At 48.0% G+C, this 19,575-nt stretch overlaps 1 protein-coding gene across 6 annotated transcripts in view; it reads right to left on the reverse strand.

Moving 5' to 3' along the window:
- The window catches only part of LOC146195167 (uncharacterized), a 68,766-nt gene that overhangs the window by 24,570 nt on the left and 24,621 nt on the right, over positions 1-19,575 (reverse strand). The window lies entirely within an intron of this gene.

Consider the following 19,575-nt stretch of genomic DNA (forward strand, 5'->3'; position numbering starts at 1 on the left):
TTGACATGCAAACAAGCTGCACCTTCTTCTCAAACCCCTTCGCTCTCTGGCTGAATTGTCAAATTTTTCACCGTGCCCATCACTTCTGTCACCTCGCATCATTTCAACTGCATTAGAGAAACCCGCTAGGCAACAACCATAAACCAGCCCTTCAATGGAAGAAAAAAAAAAACATGCAAAAAAGAAAACATCAACAAAGAGCTAGAAGAAACATTAGATCCGAATGAACACTTCTCTGCTTGTCTCTGGCACAAGAAATTAATCAGATTCCACAAGCAATGCAAGGCTGCTGCAAGATCCACATAATGGACATCATTATGCAGTACAGATCTGGCAGATGCCTACCAGTTAGGTGCAGTTGAGACAGCCAGATTGACCGATTTTTTATGATTTCCTAAGCAATAAAGTGTATAAGAAGACATTTCACCCGAGTCGGCCTTTCTTTCCCTCCACACTTTACTATAACCCAAGGAGGCGGGAAGACAATTTAAAGTTTCCTGAATTTATGTGCATACCTCACGAGTACTACACACTAAATAAAACACTTAATCGTCGGCGTGCGAGACACTGAAATAATCAGAATCCTCGCAATTCAAGAACTTAAATTAGGAGACAAAGCACACGCTGTGTACTCCTACCTGACGGCACATGCAAAGGAGTTAGGGTTTCCAACGAAGACATCACGAACGTGCTTCGCTCCCCGGATGCACCAGTGGTGAGTGTGAGAAAATTAGGTTCCTCCAACATAGCGGCCATCATTTTCGAAGGAAGAAAGGTCCCTTTTCAAGTCTTTTACTACGGTGAGGCGCTTCCCATGCACCTGTACAAGAAAACAACACCAGCCTATGCGGGAACTTGGACACTGGGCCCCTTGTCCTGCTCAGTCACGATGTCCGCAGTGAGGTCAGGACGATATTCAAGAAGCCCATGACTGCCAACCCAAGTGTACGGTGTGCGAAGGCCCACATCAACTGAGCAGATGCTGCGACAGCTCATCCTAAAATGCTAACCGCAAGGCGGTATTTAAAACCGCACACGACATAATGGCCGTGCATTTGGGCGCGCAAGGGACCCAAGGACCGTGTAAGGGACCGACGGGCACCAGATTAGCGCGAGCCCCGATGGAACGCTGTGGTGAATGCACTCGTGACGACAGGCGGGTCGTGACAAGAACGCTCTGTTCTTTTCTTTCCTTTTTTTTTTTTTTGGGTGCACCGGGTTGAAAGCGCTGTCTCGACCGCGCGGGGGCAGGTGAGACGCTCATTCATGAAGCACCCAATGGAAGGACGCGACCCGAGGAGTTTTGCCTTTCCTTTTTTTTGTTTATGAGAAAGAAGGTTTAGTCATCTTAAAGTTGAAGGAGGCGTTGGACATCATCAGAACCAACCAATACGGTCGATGTTTTGTGGTGATTGGTTGTGACGGAATTTAGGGCTGGACCTAAGGGGTTTAAAACCAAGCCCAAGGGCACGGTCCGGAGTTCCGAGAGAGGTTTTGATGCTCTGCATCGTCAGCTATGCTGAGGTGGGAATATTTCCCTTTTTGATGGTTCCACCTTACATCTCTGTTGTAAATGTTGTAAATATCGGCTGTGTGTATAAATATTCAGGTTTTTTTCTTCTCGTCAACCCCTGCCTTCAAGTCTTCACTCATACCGCCTCTGGCGAAAAAAAACAAAAACATCCGCTGAACCCCATTACCGTCTGTGACGGCGCACCACTGGTACACAGGGAAGAAGAACCACCATCGGAACTTTACTGACCGGTTATTGAAAGAACTTTTATGGCTGGGCATCACCGCCGACGTGCAAAGATGTTCCTTCCTGTGACATTTGCCAGTAAACAATCCCGAAGGGCAGTGTACCCCAGTGGCCATAGACATCGTGGGCCCAATTCAGCCCCCTTCCAAACTCGGCAATTGGTATATCCTGATCCTAATTCAACCCCAATACCAAGAAGCCATAACACTCTAGAGTGTGGAAACTGATGGTCGCTGAGGCACTGGTAGAGATGTTCTGATTTGGAGTCCATAACGAAGTTCTAAGCGATCGGGGCACCAAATACTGCAGCTTCACATGACGCCGTACCATTCGATGGCGAACGGGATGATCGACCGGAACGGCACCCTGTAATTAACATTGAAGAGAATGTGTGCCGGAAAGCATAGAGAGTGGGACCGCTATCTAGCGCCATTGCTCTTCGCATACAGGGAAGTGCTGCAGGCAAGTCTGCTTTTCGCCCTTTGAGTGTATGGACGACAAGTGAGAGGACCCCTTGCAATTTTGAAGGAGTTGTGGGCTAACCAACAGCTCGATAAGGAGGCAAAGACAACGTATCAACATGTTTTCGATCTCCAGAATCGTCCTGTAAGCTAGTGCACGAGGACTTCGCAAAGATCGGAGCACACTATGCAAAAATGTACAAGCGAAAAACCAAAGGAAGGATGTTCAATTCTGGAGACAAGGTCCCGATTTTGCTGTCTACCAACAACAAGCGACTACTTCAGTGGAAGGGGCCCTTCGAGATCAAGGAAAAGAAAGGTGAAGCAGACTACGTAATCGAGACAGCTGGAGGGAGAGAGATTTTTCATGCCAACCTGCTTAAAAGATACGAAAAGCGAGAAAGCCAGCCAAGGTTTGCCATGGTCTGCGGCATCACTGAATCGGACAGTGATGGGGCTATTCCTGTTCTGGCTTAGCAGACAGAGGGCGAACAAGATGTGAAGTTTTCTGATAGCTTGATGATGATGATGGATGAACGATGGAAGCTTCGAGGTGCAATTTCAGAACACATTCGCATTTTCTCTGATGTTCCGGGAAAGACGGACTGGGCTGAATGTCAGTTAGAGCTCACCACCAGCACTACGGTTCACGTAAGGCAATATCCCCTTCCATTTGCAACGAGACAAGGTGTCGAAAGAGAAGTGCAGCAGATAGAGAAACTCAGAATAATCGAGAAATCACAGTCCCCTTACAATTCTCCAGTCCTTTAGGTTAAAAAACTAGATGGCACGAACCGACTTTGCATCGATTTCCGGCGCCTGAACGACGGCCTGCTCGTCGATTTGGAACCCTTGCCCATAGTTGACGGTTTCTCCAAGGTGCACTTCGTCAAAGTATATAGGCAAATTTCGTTGCCCAAAGAGTAATTAAGACTGCATTTTCAACAACTGCAGGACTCTTGGCATAGACAGCCCCGCAGTATTTTCTAAATTGATGCAGAGAGATGTGGAAGGAATTCCGGGAGTGCAACACTATTATGACAACTCTCTTCGCATGACAGCTGTTTGCATGGATCGAGGCAGCCAGCCTGACAGTGCGACCCAGCAAATGCTAGTTCGGAATGGAGAACAGAGTTCCTCAGGCACTGGAAGAAAACGCTGGAGATTGAGGTAGCACCAAACCCTCGAACAAAGCGTCAGGTATGCGCATTCCTTGGCTTGAGTGGGTATTACCGTGACATTTCCAACTACGCTCGAATAAGCGAACCCCTCACTCAGCTGACGAGGAAGGATGAGAGCAACGTCGTAAAGTGGATGCCGGTCCACCAGGAAGCCTTCGAAGAACTCAAGCGGTCAGTTTCGACCCATCCAATAGTATGACTCCCTGACTTCTCAAAGCAGTTCATGCCGCACACGGACGCCTCTGACATAGCCTCTGCGCAATGCTAATACAGGAGCATAGTGGGATGCTTCACCCGGTGGCTTACGTTAGTAGAAACTTGCTCCCCATGTAAGACAGCGTACAGCGCACTCGAGAGAGAGTGCTTGGCATTAGTTTGGGGGGTTCAGAAGCTTTCCACCTACCTATATGTGGTGCCCTTCCTTGTTAAGACGAACCACCAAGCACTGAGCTACACGCAACGGGCAAAGCAACTAAATAGTAGGGTCCTGTGCTGGAGCTTGCTGCTCCAACAGTATGTTTAGAGTCGAGAATATACAGGGCAAGGAAAACGTGGGAGCTGATTATCTTAGCAGGTTCTAGATTCTTCCACATTATATTGCCTATTTAAATCTTTATTTGTTCTTATTCGACAGCCACGCGCACTTATCTATTCTGTATTCCGTGTTTGTTCATGCTCGTTGTCGCGAGACGCTTTATCATTTTCTTTGTCACGAAAGATGCGGCGGGACATATTTATAAAATTCTAGCTGCTTGCGTGTGTTTTTATGCAATTATACCATTTGCGGCTTTATCTAGATCTTTCCTCGCAGACTGTAAATTCAGTGCTGACAAGTGAAACGGGCATTCTTTGTTCGATGACCACCGAGCACGACTGCTGCTATCGCCGCCGCCAAATCGCTTAGTTCTTTTGCGAGCACAAGTCAGCCCAATAAAAAGTTTCTTCAGTGCACTCACAGACTCTTCATTTGTGTCATCGAACTTGTCACCACTACGTGACATCTGGTGGAGGTGCTGAATCCCAACACCGAGATGTACGCCAAAGATGGCACCCGTCGAGCAGAAAGCACCCTTACATTTTGTCAAACCCGTGAGCCCCCTAGCTTCAAAGGACGACCGGACGAGGATGTTGAAGACTGACTCGACCTGTTCGAACACGTGGCAATGTTCAACGTCTAGAACGACAAAGCGAAGGTAAGGCAAGTCTATTTTGCTCTTGAAGGATCTGCCCGTATATGGTTCGAAAATCACGAGGCAGCTTTGAAGGATTGGGAGATTTTCATGAAAGTTTTTGACTGCCTTTGTAAGTGTCATTCGGAAGGAACGAGCCAAGGCCATCCTTCAATTAAGACTTCAACTCCCAAATGAGCTTGTCCTGGTTTACGTTGAGGAGATAAGTGCCTGCTTTGCTGTGCTGACCCTAACATGACCGAAGGCGAGAGTGAAATTTTTAATGCGAGGCGTTAAACAGTCATATTTTGTAGAACCTGTCCAAAATCCGCTAAAAACTGTGGACGAATTTGAAAGTGAAGCATTGACCATCGAGATGATGGACACCCGGATGCGCAACTGATTGACCTGTAACCGGTTAGCGCAAGCCCCTACAGCAGCACATCGAGTGGAGAAAGCCTTCAGGACATTATCCGAGAGATCACCCGAGAACTCTGCCGGATGCTACACCATCCCAACACCAACAGGTGGTAACACTCACAGACATCGTCCGTGAGAAGTCCAGCAGGCACTGGGTGTTCATCAAGCGACAACTCTGACACCTCGACCACAAGAAACGACAACGATGAATACATGCACCTTGCACCCTTCATGACTATCGCCTATACCGTCCTGTACCCGAAGACCTCCAAGCCCCAGCAAGTGCGACGCCTGGAGGACTGCAAACAACTGGCCATTATGCTCACTGAAGTGAGGCCGGCCACATTCTACGCCACTGCCCGTGCCGACGAATCAGCCTCCGTGGATTTGCAGTCGACAACAACTTCAAGGAATCGACGACTACCTGCATAGCGGTGAGTTTGCGCTACCAAGCCGTCGGTTCAGGTCCCCATCGCCATACAGGGCCTGCTTTTTGTCGCCAGGCCACAGCTACGATCACAGTGTGAGAGGAATGTACCTAAGAACCCGTAGAGAAATTAAAGGTAGCAACCTTTGGAGGTGAGGTTGCATATAGCGAACTAATGAAGATCCTCCATTGCCCCCAAGTAACGACGACGCTGCTATGATGCCGACATTATGAAGACGCCCAGACTTCAAGTGACAACGCCACTACACACGATGTCAACATCTAAGACGACCAGACTCCAAGGTAACACCGCTGCCCAGCAAAGTGATAACGATGTGCCTGGGCCGCGACCTCAGCACAAGACGAAGCAGAGATCGAACACCGAAGCCAACATGCAATACGAGGACGTGAACGAGTGACATCGAAGTTGCTGTTAACGGTCGCACGATTACCACTTAGTGGACACTTGTGCAGACTATTCTGTCATCACTGAAGTGTTCACCGCCCAGCTCAAGAAAGTGACCCACTTGGGATGGCCTGCTAATCCGTACCGCTGGCAGTAACCTTATTAAGCCGCCGGGCCATGCACCGCAAGGGTTACAGTAAAAGGACATCCCTACCCTGTCGTCCTACAGCAATGCTCGCGCGACGTGACTTTACATGGGCTTCGAAATGATCATAGGGCGATCACAGAGCGATCATCAACCTCTGATCCAAGCTCATCAAACTGTCGACAGACAAAGCCATACCTACTACGATGACTTCGACACAATGGGTTTCTCTAAACGTCCTTGACAGACTTGGCCGTGCTGCCTCAAACAAGCGCCTCCGCCTGCGTGGGCAACGCAGACATCGCAACTGCTGAAGGCGTTGTCGAAGGAAACACACATGCTCTCACAGGCCTCACCCATTTCAGTCATGGACAAGCTCAAGTGGTGGTGATGAACTTCACCAAAGAATACCAGCCCCTGAGTATCAAGACGTGACCCAGGAACATGAAAAATGGCAATAAGTATGAACCCCATTCAAACAACCGAATATGTCAACGAGGCATATAATGAATCCACTTGGACTCCAGGTAATAGCAGATTGTTTGCCCCAGGTATGAGTGAAAGAACCCTGTTGCATGACTATGCAGTTGGCCTGTGCTTGTTTGCCTGCATGGACAAGCTCAAGGGCTGGTGACGAACTTCACCGAAGGATACCAGCGCCTGAGTGCCAAGACGTGACCCAGGAACATGAAAAAATGCAGAAACATGGCAATAAGTATGAACCCCATTCGAGCGTCCAAAGCTATCAATGAGGCTTATAATGAATCCACTTGGACTCCAGGTAATAGCAGATTGTTTGCCCCAGGTACGAGTGGAACAACTCTATTGCATGGCTGTGCAGTTTGCCTGTGCTTGTTTGCCTGCATGGACAAGCTCAAGTGCTGGTGACAAACTCCACCAAAGAATACCTGCACCTGAGTACCAAAACGTGATCCAGGAACATGAAGAAATGCAGGAACTTATGGCAATAAGTATGAACCCCATTCGAACGTGCAAACATGTCAACGAGGCTTATATTGAAATCCACTTGGACTCCAGGTAATAGCTGATTGTTTGCTCCAGGTATGAGCTGAAAAACTCTGTTGCATAACTGCAGTTTGCCTGTGCTTGTTTGCCTACATGGACAAGCTCAAGTGCTGGTGATGAACTTCACCGAAGAATCCAGGAACAAGAAGAAATGCAGAAACTTATAGCAATAAGTATGAACCCCATTCGAATGTCCGAACATGTCAACGAGGCTTATAATGAATCCACTTGGACTCCAGGTAATAGCAGATTGTTTGCCCCAGGTACGAGTGGAAGAACTCTGTTGCATAACTGTGCAGTTTGCCTGTGCTTGTTTGCCTGCATGGACAAGCTCAAGCGCTGGTGACGAACTCTACCAAAGAATACCAGCACCCGAGTACCAAGATTCAGGCAAACTTGTAGGTGGATTGCTCATAATGAAGATTGTACGAAGTGCAGAGAGTGGACCAGTGCTGTGTGGCATAGGCCACTGTGCATGACACTGCATCACCTGGCGTACTGTAATCGCCTGTCCAACCTAGAGCAAGTATTTGGTTGGCACATGTCTGTCATCCCCAGCGTGGGGTTCAAAGTAATGGCTCAATGTAAATTACTTTGGCCACCTCCTGCCACATTAAGCCGCTCATAACATAAGGGGCTCAATGCTAACAGCTTGGAACGCTTCTCCGAGGCTAGAATAATGGTTCGTTTCAGAAGTTGTCACTGCACTGTTATCTTGAATGAAATGACAGCAGGGTTACAAACCAACTGGTTCCACCTTGTCATTTCAGCTGTGGATGTGAAAAGCACTCGTTGAAGCTGTGCCAGGGTTTTATGGTAACCTGCCTCCTGGAGCATGTCTTGCAGGGCCATCCAGGCTACCCTCAGAGCAGATGCGGGTCCTCCATCTTACACCCATGTTCTGGCAACAGTGCTGCAACAGCCTCCAGCGCAGTCATGCTGCAACCCCCTCTACCACTGCAGCCATCAGGGCATCAGACTGCCATTGCCAGCTGCCTATCCCCAGTGCACAACTAGAAGAGCTGTCCAGGACCCTGGTCATGACACTCCAGGCCATGACCTCCCTCCTCCTGGTGGCCATCCTGCAGCAAGTCTTCCCAGATGAGCAGGGTACAGTAGCCAGACCATTATGGCTAGGAGTCCAGTCGTGACTCCTCATCTATGGGTTCTTCAACGAAACTGTGGAGCACTCCACTGTCACCTTACGGTGCAATGAATGCCTCCAGACTGACTTCGATGTCCCAGTCCTCACGTATGTATACTTGCACCCTAAATGCCTGTGAATACAGATTCTTCACTCCTGTCGGAATGCAAATGAATGTACATCGCATGGGCTCCTCAATTTTCTACTCCTAGCATTGGTATTTCGCCTTGAATCTTCATTTTCTGCTGTCGAGCCCAAGAAAGTGTAAGGATCCACCTGCTACCTTATTCGCCTGGAGAGAACCAGCCACTGCTTGACCAGGACTAATCATTCACCTACCATGAATCAGCCAAGCTAAGCTAAGCCTAAAGTTCAGCGTCCCACTGCCTTGCCCGCACCACACAGCTTCACAGCACCTGTGACTGCTCAGCCCACCAAGGCTGCTGTCGCCTCGAAGCAGTCAACATAAAGCACTAAGTGAATGGTACGTCTATCACTCAAGAAAAATTTAACGACCGCCCTATTTGGACCCTAACTGCCAGGGCCCAGTGTTCGGCCTATCCGACAAAAGATGCTATGCCGAAAAGTCACCCTCCCTGGTGATAGGTGGGTGCACTAGCACCCACCTATTACTAACGACCCCCGATTACATCACCATGTCCCCTTTCCTCGACTCTTAGCATAAGACTGCAAGACTACATTCTGCCCTAGCGGCAGCCTCAACTCGACTTTGTGCCACCACCAAAGTTTACTTTGCCACTGCCTGTACCAAGGAACACATACATATAAACGCATATATCAACTCGTACACTTCGCCCTTAGACCAATGCACCTGATTATGTCTTAATCACCAAGTTGCATCTCACAAGCAATTCATATCCCCTGCACTCATGTTGTCGCTCCTAGCAATGTCTTGCAAGGCGTAATCTGCAATGCCGCGGACAAACAGAGCTAAGAGGAGATCATTGCAGACATTCAACCCACAAATCCCACCCACAACTAAGCTTTGCCAAAGCAAGACAGATGGGACGCACCCGATCCATCCTGATCACCTTCGTCAGTAGGAAGGACTATCTCGCACCACGGTATTCAAATCAGGCCTTTTCATCTGCCACCCCTTTTGCCCCAAGGCTGAAGCCTGCACTTATTATTAGAGTCATGGTCAACACCCCGACGTGTACTCTGCCCAGATCCAGATGCTGCCCCTGCTCAAAACTGTACACGCAACTCGGAACCTTCCCCTTAAAGGGAAGCTGCACCGGTTTTAGAATTTGATGCGCTTCAGAGGGTCGAATCTGCAGGGTTTGTATGTTAAGTATACGAAATATTTTGGCTTCAGCTTTTGAAATAGTGACGTAATCATTGATTAAAGTTGCTACCCCGCTCAGGCTTCTCCGCAGTGCACAGCGCTGGAGGAGGGATGTCAGTAGCAGACGACAGGAGTACGACAGGCGGTAGTGACGTCAAGGACGGCGTCTACCTCTCTTCCGCTTCTATTGCCCGAGCAGGCCATGCATCACTTGTCGCTTGCAGGCTACGCAGTGCAACCTTTTTCTTGTCTCGCGCTTGTTTTCTTCTTGCGAACGTTACCGCAAGCTTTTTCAGTGCATCTTGCACCATTCTTCACGAAAAGAACGACCATGCCGTGGTTCTGCGCAGCCTATGGCTGCACGAACACTGGCGGCCGAGAGGATGTCGCTTTTCATAAATTCCCAAAGGAGCGCAAGCTATCGGCGCTTTGGGTTGCCGTGGTCAAGAGGAAGGATTTCAAGCCTACAAAATCGTCGGTGATCCATTTTCGCGACAATGACTATCACCAAAGCTTGTCGTTGATACGATCTTTTGGGATACCGATCAAATCTGCGCGATTGAAAACCGGTTGTGCATTCTGTCTTCGCACACAAGAGCACCTCTCCGCCGCCAAGAGTTGCTTTCGCAAAAAGAAGAAAACTCGAGGTGAGAGGTCCAATACATCATATTGCTCTTCTGCTCTGTTTACGTTTTTGTTCTGTGGGGCAGATGGGTGGCCGGGCAGATGAAGGCACAGGTGAAAGTAAAACTATTCAGCATTGGCGCCCGCTGACGCGGCTGGAAAACTGTGAGAGAGTAGGACTTTTTTTTTTTCATGATTAGGCTATCGGTGCGATGCGGAAAGAGTCATCACACTGCTGAATCGACGAATGGAATGGCAGCCCTTATTTGCTCATGAAAAGTTTTGTTCAGGAAAACGAGCAGTTTTGGACCTCTATACGTTTTGCACTTGGCGATCCAATTCTGCTTGCACATGCCAAGTATGAACTTTTTAAAATGGAAGTCAGAAACCTATGTCATAAAGGAGAACACATAAACTCGCCTCTGGTTTGTTAAATTAAGTTTCTTATGTCATGTTTATATCTTATGGCCAATATCTTATTTTCAGGTTCTTGGAGGGCTCCTGGGAAATTCAACTATCCCAATTAAGAAAAGAAATCAGGGCAGCATGATGTCTGTGGTCGAAGTTGCGATGTTAAGCGCAGCTAAATGAAGTGTGCTAAACTCGCAACAAAGCAGTGCGTGACTGCCGATAGCTGTCCTAGCGTTTCGGTATTTTTACCGGTGTTCTAAATGGGATCACGCGCGCGCAGCAAGGTAGCGGCCTGCCTTCTCGTCGATACCGCGCTCCCGCGTTAATTTGCTAAATCCCGCCAGATTAAAATGTATACGTACTCGAGGTTGAGGGAGCTGAGAGCATGACTTTTGCTGCTCTTGCTGATATATATAAATGACTGAATTCACGCAACAAAACTGGGGCGACGGCTCGTCTGGATGAGTTCATTTGTTTACAATCGTCACATCAAGCGCATTGACGTGACATTGCTTCGTTCGAGTCTGGCAGGAAATTTAGGGCACGAGTAACGCAGATATGTTCAATTGAGAGCGGATCACAGCGGATCAGCAGTGCAGCGCAGTGGTACGTACCAGTGTGAATTTCCCATGAGGGAAAAGGTTAGCGCTGTCTCCTCTCTCGTCATGTCGCCGCTGCCGCCAGTGTCACCTTGTTCCGAAGCCGCCACTGGTTCGAACAAGTACGGCTCAATATCATATTCCCCTGAGCAGCGTGATCGTTCCATGTTCAGCAGCATACATCCACAGAAAAGCACGTGCGTGCATGTACAATCGCTTGGACCGCCGCTACCACTGAATGGCACGCTGTCATTGACGTCACGGCGCACTTGACCAATCACAGGCAAGAGCGCCACTTTCAAAATGCCCCACGGCGTTGGTGCACGTTTCTCTGATTAAAAAGTAGTTTGCGGTCACTTATGACTAAATTTAACGTCGTATTCGTGTTCAGGGGGTCGTAAACTGTATATCTGCATTCCGAACTCTTTCTTTTTAAAAAGTGATGCAGCTGCCCTTTAAGTGCATCTTATGCCACGGTACACATGTCAGTCCCACCAATCTCCCATCCTACACCACTTCACAGAATGCAAGATCTCGAGTCTGTGCAGCAAGTTAGCGACCAATATTGTTGAACTGCAACCATTCGGGTCACAAGGCCCATGTGCCAAGTAAGGTTTGGGCAGGGAAATGTGGAATACTTGCAGCAATATGTGACAGTGGCAAAGGCCTATTACTGTTGGCAGTGGCCAAGGAGGAAGATACTCCGCTATCCATTGCACTACTGATAAATAAGCTATCAAGCAGCGGCACAGTGCTGGGCTTACAAGACATGTAACTAGCGATCACCAGAGTGAGGGAAAAGGCGTCCTCAACCATTTCGCGGAATGCAAGATCCCCAGCCTGTGCAGCAGGCTAGACCAATTTTGTTGCAATTGAAATCATACGGACCACACGGCACACATCTGGAAAGTAAAGTTTGGGCAGGGAAAGGTGAAATACCGGCAGCAATAGGTGATGGTGGCAATAGCCTGTTACCGTCAGCGGTGGCCATGGCGGAAGATGCTCCACTATTCATTGTGCTCTCGACACACAAGCTATCAAGCAGTGGAGCAATGCTGGACATACACAAGGAATGTAGCCAGCGATTACCAGAGGGAGGGAAAAGGTATCCCCAACAACTTTGTAGAATGCAAGGTCCCCAGCCTGTGCAGTAGGCTAGAGACCAATTCTGTTGGAACTGCAACCATTCAAGTCACAAGGCACACATGCGGCGCAGGGTTTGCACAGGGAAATGTGGAATGCCGGCAGCAATAGGTGGTGGTGGCAATGGCCTGCTACTGTCGGTAGTGGCCAGGGCAGAGGTGGCAACACAACTCCCATGATGCGCCAGAGACATAGAGGCCTTTTTTCCCATCGCCTGCAGAGCACAAGGAGCGTTCTCACACTCATTCCCTTTAACGCTAGTGCAGTTTGCAGGTTGGCACTACTCGGCACTCGGCATGAATTGAATGCTGTCACTAGTCAGCGATGCGTTCGAGGCCTTCTATAAATTTAACATCTGTGTCAGAGCAGTCGAATCCCCTTTGACCTTGGCACACCCAGGACGGCAAAAGCTGGAGCAGCATGTCTTGTGTGTTTTGATGGCAGAAAGCTTAGATACTGCTGCACCATTAAACACCATCCTGTAGATGCTTGCAACTGGGCTCGATACACATTAGTCATGCCATAGTGTTTCCTGGGACTGAGCTGCAGTTCAAAACAGGTTTATGCCTGCGCATTATTTTTATGAGGACGAAGTTCGAAGTTCAGAAAAGCAAAGGAGAATGACATTTGGTTAACTTGTGTCTTCAGACACAGCCATTTGGCCAGCTGAGCTGTGCCCTACTATACGCCCGGTGCTCCTGTAGTAAGGCTCAACCATAACAATACATAGATAAATATTGAAAGTGCTCAGGCAAACAAGCATTGCTTCCAGTAAGTTTTATTTCAGGATTTCGCAAGCTATTTGCATGCTGCTGAATTTTGAAATGCTCAACAGGGTTGCACGCAAGCAAGGCATAGGTGTGCATGGAAATATTAAAGGTTCCTTTTCTGCAATGACAGCATCACATTCTTCGGTTTACAGAGCAGTTTTAACTCCAAGGTCCATTCATCGCAGAACTGTTTAAACCTGGACTGATGAGCCTTGTGTGTAAGCCTCTAATTTCATGCAGCATAACTACTGCCACAGGCCCTAGTGGATGTCCTAAAAAAAAAATTTGACTGGAATATCGGTCTGCTTCAGGTGAAAAAAAAAAAGGAAGCTTAGAGAAAGGGCAAAAAGAACGAATGGCAATTCTCTGGACAGTTATGACAGTGTCATGAATACTTTGAGCGTCAGCTGTGACGTGAAGGAAAGAAACTTCAGAAACCAATTTTCTTTTCCTCACATAGACAGAAAGTCAGAGGCAAATCCAGACTTGCCCAGAAACACAGCAGTACTATCAAGTGAACCTTTTTAAAATGGTCAATTAAGCAGTAACAAGTAATCTACTTCTACCAGTCCAATCACAGAAACTACCCCGATGTGAACAGCAGGGTTGCCCCTGAGCAGTTGCACCAAGGACTGCAGAGCACCTTTCAAGCACAAGCTCTTGATAAAACCGGGCTGCGTGATAGGGTTATTACAGTGAAATCTCGTTAATATGATTCGGCTAAATACGTTTTTCAGCATAATACTTTTTTCTTGTTCCCGGCCAATGCACTGCAGAGACATAATGCATTTTTGTACGGCTAATACGACCGTATTTCCACGTCAGTTTGGATAATACGATCGTGGAAACGTCTTCTGTAAATCTTGCGCACTTTCGATTTTCGCACCAGGCGGCAGCAAAAGTGTCCTAGCGGGATCCGACAGTAGCTGCAGTAGTCGTAACGCTCCTAGTGCTCGTGGCCTATTTTCGATGTTGGACACGACCTTTGCCAGACACGTGTAAGAATCCACCTCTCCAATTATGATGATATCACAGCCAGTTCTTTGCAGTAGGTGGGCAGAGCTACAGAAATTATCGCATCGAGCGAAACGACAGGCATGGCGGACTAACGACACGGCGACATGCGCTTCGCATGCTCAAGGCTCGGCCTGGCTCGGCTCGAGTCTGGCCGTGCCTCAGCATAGCACCTGCAGCAATGTGGCCAGGCCGCGGAAAGTCAGCGGCACTTCTGTCCCGTCTAATTCTCCAAAGCGGAGGCGAAAGAAGGAAAGAAAAATCTGAGAGGACTTCTCCCTCGCGCCTAAATTTTCCCCTCGCACTGACGGCGCCGCCGACTCTGCTGCGTGGCTTGCTTCGTCCTCGCGTGAACCGTTGCAACCGTTACCGCTCCGCTCATTTTGAATTAGAACTGTCTGCGTTGGTCATTTACGTAGCCTAGCACTGTGAATTCTCTGCGTGTTGGCTTATCGGCCAAAGTCGCGATTTTTTGTTGCGGTTCTTTTACTCTGTGCATATCATTCCTGCTGGCTTTTCGCCCCTTCGTGAGACGAGAGACTTTTCTGCGTGCAGCTCCAGTTCCGTGGACCCATCTCGTCCGCTGATTGTGCTGACCATTACAGTCGGCGATATCCGCTGTGATTCGTGTTGTTGAACTTGTTACCTTCATGTGCTGTGGAGAGACATAAGTGCGTTTCGAAATAGACGGTTCTTCCAGTAAGGGTAGTGTAAATTTTTAATCATGCATTTTGGTTATGTATAGCACAGTGACATTTGATTACTTGCATCAAATACCAACCACTAGGTAACTAGAATGCAGGTATTTGCTCCATGTTTCTACATTGCTTTGATGGTGTGGAATGCGTAGAATGAATATGTGCATCATTTATTTAATTTCATATCAACTGTACACATGCTAACAGAAGCAGTGCTGGCAAACTGGGTTCTTTTGTAGTGATAAAGCAAGCATACAAGATTACAATGTTAGCGCAGGACACAGAGCACTACTGCAAACTGTTGGCTATGTAAAGTGTGTGTGTGTGTGTGTGTGTTTGAGCACGATCGTCGGCAAGCGAGAAGAAATTCGGAAGAACATTCAAGTCTTCAGAGCCGGCATGAAGCAAACAAGGGGCGCTCAGCATGGCAAGATGGAAGGGGTTCTACTGGCTTGGTTCAGGCAAGTAAGGGCGGCGGGCGTGAACGTGGACGGGACATTTGTTCACGAGAAAGCTGATGAGATAGCACTCTCGTTGGGCATAGAAGATTTTGAAGCTTCCGGCGGGTGGCTCCAACGTTTTAAAACACGGCATGGCCTGTCGTATAAAACCATTTCCGGTGAAGGGAAGTCTGCCGCCAAGATCAGCTCTCCAACTGGCTTTCGACTCTGCCGGCGGTGATTGCTCAGTACCAGCCAAGGGATGCGTTCAATGCAGATGAAGCTGGGTTGTTCATCAACCTTCAGCCCGAGAAAAGTCTCAGCATGAAAGGTGAGACGTGTCAAGGCAGAAAAAAAAGCAAGGAAAGAGTCATCGTATTGTTGTACTGCAACGCTGATGGAACCGAGAAGCTCAGGCCTACCGTCATTGGCAAGTTCTGGAAGCCACACTGCTTCTCGCGTAACCCACGCCTTCCTGTCGTTTACAAAGCGAATAGGAAGACATGGATAACCGGAGCCCTTTTCACGGAGTTCCTCACCCTTCTGGATGCCTGGATGCATGCCGAGAACCGTAGAATTCCGAAAGTTGTGCCACGCACCCTGTCGATACTTTGTGGCTGCAAGACGTCAAAGTAATTATCCTGCCGCCCAACTCCACCAGCCACTTGCAGCCCCTAGATGCAGGAATCATTAAAAACGTGAAATTGCACTTTAGGAGCTTGTTGCTCAGACACTTTTTGGTCAAGATTGACCACAAAGATGCCGGCTTGAAGGTGGATCTTCTTGATGCCATCCATTTTCTGGCGATGTGATGGGATTGCGTCCCTAGCAAAAAAGACCAATAGGGAGCGTTATTGGTTCTATAAGAATCGGTGTTGGTTCTGTAAGTATTCTATGTGTTGTATCTGCATTTATATGGGACTTATGTAGAAACACATAAATCTTATAGACTGGTACATATTTGTCCTATAAGCAATAGTATTTGTTTCATAGGTTTATCTGTGGGTTGTATAAGAAAAGTATTAGACCAGTGAAGAAGCCCATACATATTATAAACTAGTACATGCTTGTCTTATAGACTACTACGTATTGGTTCATGTGTCTGATACATCAGTATGTCTTTGTTTATGGGTCTTACATGCAGGATCAGTCAGTTGGATATTTTAGGTCTTTTTCATTGTTTCCTTTTCCATTTCGGACACATCCCCAAAACTCACGCATTCATCCCGTTTATCGAGTGTTGCCGTAACGTACAATATTAGTCGTAATAACAATTGAGAACGCCGCGACACAAAATATTCTCACTTAATTCTGCGCGAGGTCTCAACAAACTACGTACGGTTGGAGCCGCAAGACGTGCGACGCTGTTGCTACTGGATCACTGAATGGCGGTGAAATGGATTGAGAGGCACGTGTCCAAGCAACTGCAACCGCCGCCGAAGCGAGAGGAGTCGACATCAAGCACGCGACGAGTACGGCTCGAGTTGCCGCTGCGGTAGCACGATGCCGGCGGTGCTTCGCAGTGGAAAGGTAGGTTTCCTTTCTCTCACTCCTACTCCCGCGCAAGCGTTCCCGTGCTGGCCCAACACCACCTAGACGAATGGCTGGCCTCTCTCATCCTCCTTTCCACCTCTCCTCTGGGTGCGCATGCGCAGCTCCGTAGAAACATTGGTGCCGGGCTGGCGGCAGTTCGGTCAGTGCCCTGTGTTTGTAAGTTTTCGCTGTTTTTCGGGGTGCTTCTCGAGGATATCAACGTTCCAGCGCACGTTCAGCTTTTGATCAGGTGCGTGTGCATCAGAGGCATTGGCGCCGGGCTGCCGGCAGTTCGGTCGGTGCCCTGTGTTTGTAAGTTTTCGCCATTTTTCGGGGTGCTTCTCGAGGATATCAACGTTCCAGCGCACGTTCAGCTTTTGATCAGGTGCGTGTGCATCACTTGCAGCTTCGGGCTGACGTTTATATTGTGTCAGTGTATGATGTGGCTTTGCGTTGCAGAATGCCGTTGCCTGCACGCCAACAAAGAAATTTGAATCGCGCGGTGTAATATAACGCAGCGCCGAGTTTGAAAGTTGTCGGCACGATTTCTTGAAATATTGATGGAACTTTTTAGCGTTAACCTGTTTTTGAATGTTGTGAGCACTGTGTTCCAAGTGGCAGAACCTGTGGTGAGGCGCAAGACGGAATGTTGGTTCAGCAGATACCTCGGCGTTCAATAATGACGGCACGTCCCCTATCTGCCTCCGCATGAATACGCACGCAATCGCGGTTGCCAGTATACATGTGCGCTGATTTTTTGAAGTCGTGGTGGTGTCGCGCTCTTGAAATCGCTTATTTTTCAAGCTGTACCGCAATTTTTTATTTCTTTCAGGTGCCTTAGTATTGGAGAGACTACATCATCGGGCCGAAGTCCGCAATTTTGGAATCGAGGGCTATCTCTGGATGCAATCAATGTTTGGATTATGTGCCAGTATGCGTTGCCACTGTCATTGTGGAATAAAATGTGTATACATGCACCTGCTGCGTAACTCATCCCTAGAAAATGGAACATAGCTGCCCTCTCCCTTCAGGTGTCCGGAGAGGTAAACACACGCAGGTACTCGATGAGACCAATATTCCATAGGGCCTACAAAACTAATAGGAAGCTTACTAGTTTTGTAGGTCTATCAGATTATTGACAGCTATGGGTGTACTAGCATTACAGATATATCTGTTTTACCAGATGCCATAGGACCGATAAAACCATAACCTATACGACCAGTAAACAATTGACCTATAAAACCAATACTCCAGCAGACCTGTAAAACCAATAGGCTAGGATACCCATACGACCAATACTCTGGCAGACCGATAAAACCAATATCAATAATCTGATAGGCTATTAGTTTTCTATTGGATTTTTTTGCTAGGGGTCAAACCCTACACCATCGCCAACTGCTTCAAGAAGTGTCTTTTTTTTTGTGCACCTGGCGATACTGAGGAAAATGGAAATGACGACGCAGAGGTTGACATCCCGGACTGGGGTGACCTCAATGTCGAAGTGTCTCCGGAAGAGTATGTATCGGCGGACGACCAACTGGCAGCATGCGAATTGCGCACCGTCCAAGACATCATTGCAGATGCTACCGCTGAAGAGGACAGCGACGACGGTGACAACCAAGACGCCGGAGATTGCAGCGGCGATCGTCGGCCATTAAATACTGACGGTGCACTTGAAGCTTTGGACGGGCTTCGTGGCTTTGTCACGTCTGTGGAGCTCAGTGAGGAAACTGCTACTCGTTTCTACGAGTTCCAAAAAAGCTTGCTGCAGGACCTTGAAAAGCAAAAAGTGTAGCGCAAAGTGACGGATTATTTTAAAGTGCTTTAATAAAAGCAAGTTCTGTGCCAAGTATGTATTATTCGCGATCTTTTGGAGTCCGTTCTGAATAGTACGATTTTCGGATGATACGTTTTTATTTTCGGTGCCTGTGGGAATCGTATCAACAAGATTCCACTGTACTTCCTTTCCAACAGTGGATCTCAAGCCAACTGCCTTCCAAGACCAGGGCAGATGACTGAACTACTAGGCCACTCATCCTAGCCTAATCATACCTGTCTCTCTTCCCCTCTCCTACTACCCTATCTCCACTTTGGCACCTGCCAGGCAGGTGTGCTATGGATGCAGGCATCAATGCTGACAGTGTGAAACAGGGAAAATATGAATCAACACTTTGTCCTCCTTTGGGCATTCCTATGTAACTGGACATATACATGCGTGATGGGGTTATTACTGCCTTTCCAACAGTGGATCTCAAGCCAACTGCCTTACAGAACTAGGGCAGATGACTAAACTGCAGGGCCACTCGTCCTAGCTTATTCACCCCTATCTCACTCTTCCCCTCTCCTACTGCCTTATCTCCACTTTGGCACCTGCCAGACAGGTGTGCCATGGATGCAGGCATCAATGATGACGGTGTGAAACAAAATCAACACTTTCATGTAACGCACAAATTTAAAGACTAACCCCATCCTTGCTGCAGCCCTCATTTGAAAATACAGTTCTTCTCCTTCATTTCAGAGGGCTCAAAGGTGCTAGAAAAAAAAAAAGAGTACTACAAAATGCTTATCTACTGCTAATACATGACAGAATAAGACCGAAAACACCAAGTGATGCTACTGCAAATATATATACATAAGTTCCAAAGGTTAAAAGCTTCTTTTAGCACGCCTTGGACATTCAAAGCCGTGGGTGGTCCACTAGCAGTAGCGAGCATGCATTCCGAAAGCCAGGTTGCCAGCCTGCAGTTGCTAAGCCAATTACAAGCATCCAATGAGGGAGACTCACTTCTCAAGCATTATTTCAGTTGAAATGCTCCCCAAAATTTGACAAAAAGGTGGAACAAGAACCAAGTGGCCCTGGCACAAAATGACACTTTTGGATGCCTTGGTGCAGATA

This window comes from Amblyomma maculatum, chromosome 3, assembly GCF_055883805.1.
Source record: "Amblyomma maculatum isolate TAMU_Amacu chromosome 3, ASM5588380v1, whole genome shotgun sequence".
In the NCBI taxonomy this organism is placed as follows: Eukaryota; Metazoa; Arthropoda; class Arachnida; order Ixodida; family Ixodidae; genus Amblyomma; species Amblyomma maculatum.